The 7,854-nt window shown below is 44.7% G+C and overlaps 1 pseudogene; it reads right to left on the bottom strand.

The window, feature by feature from the left end:
* Positions 1 to 2,949: 2,949 nt before the first annotated feature.
* Positions 2,950 to 4,856, bottom strand: LOC111570919 (nuclear factor 7, brain-like; annotated as a pseudogene).
* Positions 4,857 to 7,854: the final 2,998 nt, after the last annotated feature.

Genomic DNA, 7,854 nt, shown 5'->3' with positions numbered 1-7,854 from the left:
ACTAAAATAATCGATTCCTATTAAAAATAGACACAATTTTATTTATTTTTATTGAAATAAATCTTTAAAGGCAATTTTCTCAAAATTATTATATATTTTCGTTTTCTCATCACCTTCAGTTATGTCCACCAAACCTTCCCGTTTTATTTCTGTCTATATTCTACAGAGGGGTTTGCTCATGTATCATTCACAGTCTGATTTAAAGAACATCGCATTCCTTAAAAAATTGAGAAAACTGATATTTTCCCCGCTGCCTATTGGCAGTATTTTCTGATTCATGTAGTAGTATAAAAATCCTTTTTGCAAAAACCTTTGGGTCTAGAATGTCAATAAAATGAAGCCAAAATGCTGAACATTCAGATGTCTGTTATGGAAATTAATGCAAAAAATAATACATTATTATTTGCTTGAGTAAACATAAAATGTCAGAAAACTTGTAAAAGAAAACAAACTCTGTTAATTTCAGTGATTATTTGTCGGAGTTTCGTTGTGATCTCTGCTCATTTCTGCTCTGTTTACCTGCAATTGGGATCACACACTCAGTGATCGACATTCGCATCTCAGAGCCGCGGGCTCTGAGATCGGTTGCTTTAGTCTGGGTGGAGATTCGCGGCATTTTTTTCTCCCTCGGTAAAAATCCTTCAGCAAAACGACCTTTGGGATCATTTCTGCCCGTTATTCAGGTACGTTGTCGGTTTTTCTCATGGGTAAATTAGTCACGGATATTTTCTAACATGTTTAGAGTGTCGGCGGTGCCGCATTTTTTGAGTTAGAGGCGAATTTGGTGGAGTAACGTCGAGCTCTTGTTAGCTAACAAGCTGCTAACTGCGCTAAGCCTCCATTTTATAAACTTGTAACTACATTTTAATTTTGTACAGTTTTGTTGTCGTCATTTAAACATGCCCGAAAGTAGTTTTGCTCCGAGTTATATGTGTTAAAACCCCCGTCTGGAGGGCTTTTAAACAGAATTAAAATTACAGCTCTGCTAAATCAGAGTTTTTTAGGTTATAAAGGTTTTAATTGGCAGCCATTTTGTAGTTATTTGGCAAAAACAACCGTTGTGATAATTTCTACACGTTTACCAGGTATGTTGTCAATATTTCTCATTGGTAAGTTAGTCATGTATATTTTCTAACATGTTTAGAATGTCGACGACGTATTTGTGTCCCATTTTTATCGAGTTAGAGGCAAATTTGGTGGAGTAAAGTCAAGCTCTTATTAGCTAGCATGGTGCTGACTGTGCTAAGCTGCCATTTTGTGAACTTCTAACTACATTTTAATTTTGTACAGTTTTGTTGTTGTCATTTAAGCATGCCTAAAAGTAGTTCTGCTTCAAGTTATATATGTAGAAACCCTGTTTGGAGGGCTTTTAAACAGAATTAAATGTCAAACTTTGCTAAATCAGTTTTTAACAGGTTTTAACAATTTTAATTGGCAGCCATTTTGTAGTTATTTGGGGCTAACAGACCAGACTCCTGACTGAGTGAATGCATTTTAAATGTTTGCTGATAGTGCTGCCTCTCACATATATTTTTCTATCAGTTATTTAAGTGAATATGTTGATCTGAACAATACATTTTCCCTCAATAAAGCAAAGTGTCACACTTATTAAATTAACTTTATTTAGACAAACTGTGTTTTATTGTATTTGGCGGTACAGTTTTACACGTTACAGTGTAAATAACAGAATAAAAAGAGGTCTTTTTATTTAAATGCAGCTTCATAGGAAATCCTGATTTCTATTAAATCCTTGAACTAAAGTTTGTTCTGAATATTAAAGTAGACACGGTGGACATTTTACAAGCAGCTAAAGCAACTTATTTTCTTCTTGTTGTGTGAGTTCTCTCAGCTGAGGAACAACCCCCAGTATGCCACGGTGGGGATGTGAAGATGAACGATGTTCTACATTTTGTGCATCCTCAGACAGATGAGCCGGACCTCCCCATCAGTTCATTTGTCTTCTCCGTCACTGGCTGCACAAATCAAAGGACAACGACTTCTTCAAGAGATGGAGATCCTCCTCTGATCTGGAAACCATTTAGTCCGGTGAGTCACTAAGTTCTCTGAAAGCTCCTTTGATTCTGAGTGGTGTTTCTGCTCAGACTCACCTTCAGTGTTTGGAGTGTCAGCAGCTGGAAGCAGCAGTGTTGTAGCTGGACTCAGTCTGAGGACGCTGAAGCTCTGTCTGATGGTCTGAGTATCTCTTTACACAGGAAGAATCTACAAACTGTTTCCTGGTTTGTGTGAGGGGATGTTTGATTAAACTGCAGTGGTTTAGTCTTTGACACATCAGCTGGTAGTGTACAGCAGGATGTTGCAACAGTCTGAATGCAGCTTCTGGTGTCACACATTAAAAAAGATTAATAATTTGCTGCTGTTCAAACACATGACCTTCTGACCACAGAGCGAATCCAGAAAAACCTCATCAAGCTGTTTTCAAGCTACAATCCATTATGAGGATTTTTTTTTGAGTCTTAAACTTTTTCTCACATTTAAACCCACCCAGAATCAGAGATTATTCAATGTATTTGTCCAATACTGCAGATTCTGAATCAATGACATGATGAGAAATAAGAGAGAAAATTTCAGTTCCTGAGATGAAATTTAGTTTCCATGCAAAGAAACACACAACAGCATGGATTCTAATCTCACACAAAACATTCATTAACTACTGCTGACAGACAATAAGACAGAATATTACTTTTTGTGAAGTTACATATAAAAATGCACCCAACTAAAAATGTAATTACAAAAACTAGTTTCCACCATTACATTGAAAAGGTTAATAAAAGACAAAATTCAGTTATATTTAAAAAAATACTGACCAATAAAAGTGAGAGTTGATGAAGAAACGGTCCAAAAAAAAAAAAAATTAAGAAAAACCCCTCATAATACAGAAAAGTTAAGATAAGATAAGATAAGTCCTTTATTTCTCTCCACGCCAGGGGAAATTTACATTGTTACAGCAGCTTATGTAACAAAAGACGTAGTGATATGAATAAAATAATAATAGAACAGTAGTAATAATATTTACAATATATACGCCTTTTCCATTCCAGTGATTGGAAATCTCATCTCAGAGAACAAAACAATAGATTTTCATCTAAAATCTGATGTCCAGTAACATTACATGTGATAAAAATGATCACTGACTTTGCTGTGAAATATTTAGAGATGAATGTGACAGTTGAAATAAAACATGGATCATGTGTGACATGAACCCAGCTGGTTATTCTATCAGCTGTCATTCAGCAGACTTTCTCCTACAGCTACCCTCCACAACAACAGTCTTTATAATCAGTTTCATCAGCTAGTTTTTTCAGGTCTAAAACATCATCAGAAAACGTCTTCTTTACCTCTTAACTGATCTGTTCCAATGTCTCTGTCACCTTCTCTGGAAAAATCTGAACTTTACCCTTCGTGTAAATGTACGGAAACATCCTCTGAGTGAAAGTGTGATTGAAGGTGTGTATGTGTGTTTTAGTATCAGGATCAGAGAAGGACAGCTTTCCTCTATTACAGTCCATGATTCACTCTGATCCTCTGGAGCTTCTTCTGCACTGAGAGATCAGTGGAGGAAGTTAGTGGTGAACCTGCTGAGTATTTATCTTCAGAAAACAATAATCTCCATAATCCAGATTGTATCCATCCCTTCCTCTGGACAGACTCTTCTAACACACCCAGTTCCCAGTATTCACTGTCTCCAACCTCAACATTCCAGCTGTGAGTTCCTGAGTTGAAGCCTTCAGAGCTTAGAACACAGATGGAACCATCAAACCTCTCTGGATTATCAGGAAGTTGCTGTTCATCTCCATATCTCACACTGGTCAGATCTTCAGACAGGATGAGTTCTGGATGTGGTGTTTGGGTCCAGAATGAGAGGAGTGTAGGAGACCATGTCCTTCATGTTGTTCCAGATGTTGAAGCTCAGGTTGCCCAGATGTTTGGCCTGGTCTATCAGAGCTCCTGAGAGCAGTTGTGGATCCTCCAGCAGGAGGCAGCGCTGGACTCTTTCCACTGCAGTCTTGTAGTTTAGCAGGAATGAGACGTCTTCAGCTCTCAGCTGCTCCTCTGTGGCTCTGACTGTGTCTGAAAGATCTGCTATCTCTCTGCTCAGAGCCTCCATCTTCTCCTTCATCATCCCAGTCTTCTGCTCCTCTTCCTCCCTCAGTGCAGCCATCCTGGTCTCCTCTTTCTTTCTCAGAAACTGGTGAAGCTTCTCAAACTGCTCCTTAATCTGCCTCTCTGTGTGTCGGGCCTGGACCTTAATGTGTTCTGCTGTTTGATCAAACTTCACTTGAACTTGTTCAGAAACCTTCAGCTTCTTCTTTAAGGGCTTCAGAGTTTCCTGAAGTTCCTTCCTGTGTTCTTGTGAAGCTTCATCGAGAGACTGAAGATCTCTGAGCTCTCTGCTGCCTGAAGGACTCACACAGATTCTTTAATGCCAGGTTACGAGGTGGATCTTCTCTTGAAGATCTTCTGTTACAGACTGGACAGTCGTGTGTTGGTTTCTGTCTCCAGCAGGTCTTCAGACAGTCTCTACAGAAGCTGTGGCTACATGACAGAAGAACAGGATCTGTGAAGACGTCCTGACAGACCGGACAGCAGAGATCCTCCTCTGATCTGGAAGCCATTTATTGCGTGAGTGAAGCTGAAAACACAGCAGACACAGAGTCCAGTGAGTCACTAAGTTCTCTGAAAGCTCCTTTGATTCTGAGTGGTGTTTCTGCTCAGACTCACCTTCAGTGTTTGGAGTGTCAGCAGCTGGAAGCAGCAGTGTTGTAGCTGGACTCAGTCTGAGGACGCTGAAGCTCCGTCTGATGGTCTGAGTATCTCTTTACACAGGAAGAATCTCAGACTGTTTCCTGGTTTGTGTGAGGGGCTGTTTGATTAAACTGCAGTGGTTTAGTCTTTGACACGTCTGCAGGATGTGACATCAGTCTAAATGCAGCTTCCGGTTTAACAGTGAAACAGAATAATAGTTTTCTGCTGCTCTGCTGCTTCTGGAGGCTCCCATAACAAACACTGATGATTTTCTGACCACAGAAAGAATCCAGAAAAACGTCATCAAACATATTTGATGTACTCTATTCAAAGTAATAAGCTGTTTAGGAGCTATTATCCATATTCAATTTCAATTCAATTTTATTTATATAGCACCAATTACAGTCAAATTGTCTCGAGACGCTTTACAGAACCCATATGCCTGAACCCCAGAGCAAGCCAAAAGGCGACAGTGGCAAGGAAAACACCCTTTTAACAGGGAAAAAAAAAACTCGAGCAGAAGCCAGCTCTAATGTGGGGGACCCATCTGCCTGCTGGCCGGGTGGGCTGAGAGGGACAGAAGAGGTAGAGAGGTAGAGATAGAGGGATGGAGGTAGAGGAGTAGAGGGATAGAGGTCGAGGGTTACAGGTAGAGGGTTAGAGGTGGAGGTAGAGGGATAGAGATAGAGAGGTGGGGGGGACACAAGGACCATAAAACACACAGTATAATACATGCATGATAAGACAGATGATACATGCAAAGTACAACTAACATGGAAACTAATTATAGTTTAATGCTATGGTTGCTCGGCCGCTGGGTGGAGCAGAGCATGAGGCAGCAGAAGAGGTGGAACAGCCACTGGGTGGAGCAGAGCAGGAGGCAGCAGAAGAGGTGGAACAGCCGCTGGGTGGAGCAGAGCAGGAGGCAGCAGAAGAGGTGGAACAGCCGCTGGGTGGAGCACAGCAGGAGGCAGCAGAAGAGGTGGAACAGCCGCTGGGTGGAGCAGAGCAGGAGGCAGCAGAGGTGGAACATTTTTTTGGGTGAAGCAGAAAAGTTAACAGCAACTGCAGAGGTGGAACACACTGGGTGGAACAGAGAAGGCAACAGCAGCAGCTGAGGTGGAACAGCCGCTGGGTGGAGCACAGCAGGAGGCAGCAGAAGAGGTGGAACAACCGCTGGTTGGAGCAGAGAAGGACGCAGCAGCCGAGGTGAAACAGCCACTGGGTGGAGAGATGGAACAGCCACTAGGTGGAACAGAGCACAAAGCAGCAGCAGAGGTGGAACAGTTGCTGGCTGAAGCACAGCAGGAGGCAGCAGCAGAAGTGGAACAGCTGCTGGGTGGAGCAGAGCAGGAGGCAGCACAAGTGGAATGGTTATTGGGTGAAGCAGAGAAGGTAACAGCAACTACAGAGGTGGAACACACTTGGGTGAAGCAGAGAAGGTCAGTGCAGCTCCAGAGATGGAACAGCCACTGGTTGGAGCAGAGGAGGAGGCAGCATCACAAGTGGAACAGCCACTAGGCAGAGTAGAGAAGGACGCAGCAGCCAAGATTGAACAGCCGCTGGGTGGAGAGATGGAAGAGCAAGTGGGTGTAGCAGAGCACAAGGCAGCAGCAGAGGTGGAAAAGTTGCTGGGTGAAGCACAGCAGGAGGCAGCAGCAGAAGTGGAACAGCCGCTGGGTGGAGCAAAACAGGAGGCAGCTGGAGAAGTGGAACAGCCGCTGGGTGGAGCAGAGCAGGAGGCAGCAGAAATGGAACAGTTGTTGGGTGAAGCAGAGAAGGTAACAGACTCTGCAGAGTTTGAAAACACTTGGGTGGAGCAGAGAAGGTAACTGCAGCTGCAGAGATGAAACACACCCTGGGTGGAACACAGAAGGCAACAGCAGCAGCTGTGGTGGAACAACCGCTGGTTGGAGCAGAGCACAACGTGGCAGCAGAGGTGGAACAGTTGCTGGGTGAAGCACAGCAGGAGTCACCAGCAGAAGTGGAAAAGCTGCTGGGTGGAGCAGAGCAGGAGGCAGCACAAGTGGAATGGTTATTGGGTGAAGCAGAGAAGGTAACAGCAACTACAGAGGTGGAACACACTTGGGTGAAGCAGAGAAGGTCAGTGCAGCTCCAGAGGTGGAACAGCCACTGGTTGGAGCAGAGGAGGAGGCAGCATCACAAGTGGAACAGCCACTAGGCAGAGCAGAGAAGGACGCAGCAGCCAAGATTGAACAGCCGCTGGGTGGAGAGATGGAAGAGCAAGTGGGTGTAGCAGAGCACAAGGCAGCAGCAGAGGTGGAACAGTTGCTGGGTGAAGCACAGCAGGAGGCAGCCGCAGAGGTGGAACAGCCGCTTGGTGGAGCAGAGCATGAGACAGCAGAAGAGGTGGAACAGCCACTGGGTGGAGCAGAGCAGGAGGCAGCAGGAGAAGTGGAACAGCCACTGGTTGGAGCAGAGCAGGAGGCAGCAGAAGAGGTGGAACAGCCGCTGGGTGGAGCAGAACAGGAGGCAGCTGGAGAAGTGGAACAGCCGCTGGGTGGAGCAGAGCAGGAGGCAGCAGAAATGGAACAGTTGTTGGGTGAAGCAGAGAAGGTAACAGACTCTGCAGAGTTTGAAAACACTTGGGTGGAGCAGAGACGGTAACCCCAGCTGCAGAGATGAAACACACCCTGGGTGGAACAGAGAAGGCAACAGCAGCAGCTGAGGTGGAACAACCGCTGGTTGGAGCAGAGCACAACGTGGCAGCAGAGGTGGAACAGTTGCTGGGTGAAGCACAGCAGGAGGCAGCCGCAGAGGTGAAACAGCCGCTTGGTGGAGCAGAGCATGAGGCAGCAGAAGAGGTGGAACAGCCAGTGGGTGGAGCAGAGCAGCAGGCAGCAGGAGAAGTGGAACAGGCGCTGGGTGGAGCAGAGCAGGAGGCAGCAGGAGAAGTGGAACAGCCGCTGGGTGGAGCAGAGCAGGAGGCAGAAGAAATGGAATAGTTGTTGGGTGAAGCAGAGAAGGTAACAGACTCTGCAGAGTTGGAAAACACTTGGGTGGAGCAGAGAAGGTAACTGCAGCTGCAGAGATGAGAAACACCCTGGGTGGAACAGAGCAGGAGGCAGC

This window comes from Amphiprion ocellaris, chromosome 5, assembly GCF_022539595.1.
Source record: "Amphiprion ocellaris isolate individual 3 ecotype Okinawa chromosome 5, ASM2253959v1, whole genome shotgun sequence".
NCBI lineage: Eukaryota > Metazoa > Chordata > Actinopteri > Pomacentridae > Amphiprion > Amphiprion ocellaris.
The sequence above is the reverse complement of the archived record's forward strand: the minus strand, read 5'-3'. Positions and strand labels throughout refer to the sequence as shown.